Source organism: Rhincodon typus, unplaced genomic scaffold (assembly GCF_021869965.1).
Source record: "Rhincodon typus isolate 14 unplaced genomic scaffold, sRhiTyp1.1 hic_rhity00002317, whole genome shotgun sequence".
Lineage (NCBI taxonomy): Eukaryota > Metazoa > Chordata > Chondrichthyes > Orectolobiformes > Rhincodontidae > Rhincodon > Rhincodon typus.
This window is the reverse complement of record NW_025967955.1, coordinates 6667-9071: the sequence shown is the minus strand read 5'-3', so window position 1 is coordinate 9071 and position 2405 is coordinate 6667. Positions and strand designations below refer to the sequence as shown.

The 2405-nt window shown below is 48.4% G+C and overlaps 1 protein-coding gene across 3 annotated transcripts in view; it reads right to left on the bottom strand.

Moving 5' to 3' along the window:
- thg1l (tRNA-histidine guanylyltransferase 1-like) overlaps positions 1 to 1295 on the bottom strand; it is a 17199-nt gene extending 15904 nt beyond the window's left edge. For 2 of the 3 annotated variants that reach the window (XM_048593092.1, XM_048593094.1), the window contains exon 1: positions 944 to 1295. The gene's annotated coding sequence lies outside the window, so the exon portion shown is untranslated. Of the gene's footprint in view, positions 1 to 913 lie in introns of all 3 variants that reach the window. The other variant, XM_048593093.1, reaches the window with a different exon arrangement.
- Between the last annotated feature and the right edge of the window lie 1110 nt (positions 1296 to 2405).

Below are 2405 nucleotides of genomic sequence, written 5' to 3'. Positions count from 1 at the left end.
CTCGTCCCTGCCTCCCTAACCTGTTCTTCCTCCCACCTATCCCCTCCTCCCACCTCAAGCCGCACCTCCATCTCCTACCGACCAACCTCATCCCGCCCCCTTGACCTGTCCGTCCTCCCTGGACTGACCTATCCCCTTCCTAACTCCCTACCTACACTCACCTTTCCTGGCCCCATCCCCGCCTCTTCGACCTGTTTGTTTCTTCTCCACCTATCCTCTCCTCCATCCCTCTTCTATCCGCCTCCCACTCTCTCCCTATTTATTTCAAAACCCCCTTCCCCTCCCCCTTTTCTGATGAAGGGTCTAGGCCCGAAACGTCAGCCTCTCTGCTCCTATGATGCTGCTTGGCCTGCTGTGTTCATCCAGCCTTGCACCTTGTTGTCACGAAAAATTGCAGGAATGCTGGTTGAGGCCTGGGACAGATCAGCCATGATTTTGTTGAATGGCAAGACCAGCTTGGACCAATGGTCTGTTCCTGCTGCTATTTATGTTCTTAATATCATCATTACCACACCCCCGCCCAAGCACCTCCTCTTGAGTGAATGCAGATGCAAATACTGATATAGTACATCAGCCCCCTCTATCCCATCCCTCCCCATGCCAGCTCCCAGGCTATCGGGGTATTTACACCAACTCCACACTCGCCCCCATTCCACACCTCAACCTGCCCACCATGCGGCTTCCTCTACCCCACTTAGATCGTAGAATCCCTACTGTGTAGAAGCAGGCCATTCGAACTATCGAACCTCTCCCCATACATCCTCCACCCCAGCCTAAAGGCAGATTGTGCACGGCCGAGCCAAGACACGCCCTCCATCACCGAGGAGAGATGTGGTGATGAAGGGATGAGTGGTCTCCACACTGCCCCATCACTCTCCTGTGCAAGGCCCCAGCCGGCTCAGCAAACGCCTACCTTCCCCAAACCAAGAAGCGGCTCCGGTACCTGACTTGCCGTCTGTCTGCCCGCCCGTCTCCTCCGGGAACGAAGTGCCGCCGTACCTCAGTCTAACTCCAATCCAGGTCCAGCCGCCCCGAGGCTGCGCAGTGCCATAGGCCTCGCGCTCAGCCCGCAGCCTAACCACAAGTGAAAAAGAGAGAGGGGACACCCCTCTAGCGGTTAAAAGAAACTAAACGAGTCAGACGGACAGGCGAAAAGGGTGGCGATTAAATAGCAGCGACGTTGAGATTTTAGTGCGAAAACTCCTCTCTCTGTCCTTATCGGGGAAAAGTTTGTACGCAAATAGGGCGACAGATGTATGTCTCCCCCTCTCCATCCCTTGTGGTATATCCAGGGATGATGGACAGGATAAATTCCGCCCCCTTACCGCCAGTCCCGCCCTCTGGCCCCGCCCTGCGGTGACGTTGACCTCCCTCCCGATTGTGACGCGCGCGGGGGCACGTGCTGGGCCAATGATTTTCAAAAAGGTTCGATCCGTTTGTTACCAACGAAACCAACCTAACAAAAGGGGCGAGGGAGTGAGTGTTGAGTGAAGAAGGATCCCATTGACTGAGATCACAATAAAATAATGATCACAATGGAGGCATCTCCGAATAAAGCAATCCAGGTAAACAGGGAGGCAGAAGAGGAGACACTGCAGGTGAAAAACGGCATTAAGAAACACTTTTTCAGATAACTTTTAAGACTTAAATTGAGGGTTTAAAAATGAGGTTGGTTTTATTGCTCAACCATCGCACCCAAAACCAATGGCACCCAAATGAGAAGTCGGGACTTTTCTCTATGACACTGAAAAAGAACAGTAAATTATAAATTCTATATTTGGGGTTCTCTCCTTGAACGATAGACAACTTAAAAAGCTGCTAAAACTTGATGGGTTTTCTTAAACCATTTTTTTTGTCGTTGTTGTTGCCTATCCAAATGTCTACCTGTGTTTGTCATGCATTTCCATTGGAAGTCTTTATGGAATAATTAATATCTTATATTAAGTCTTGAGTAGGTGCTATGCTATCCTGTTAACATCTAACGTTTGCCAGCAGCAGATTTGGGATCCCCTGTTCACCCTTTCTTCCCTTGTAAGATCATGGAAATAATGAGCTATCAATGGGTTAGCTGGGATGCTCCTACGTTTGATTTTATGTGTCAGGTATGGTAATAATTGAGTCGTGGTGATGTGGAAAAGGCAAAAGAAACATTTTGCAGTGTTTTAAGTATGTAAAATTAGGAGGAATGAGTACTGTGTTTAAATTACTGCCTAGTGGAATTGCAACAATTATTAAATCACCTACTTGATGGTGTATTGCATTTACTAGTCAGAGAAGTTAGAATAAAAAACTAATGGATGACTACTGGTGCTTGCTAGAAAGTAGCTTTCATGAGCTTAATGACAGGACAAATGTTATGCTAGTTTGTAACCAGAATCTGAACCCCAAGTTGGGATGATATAATT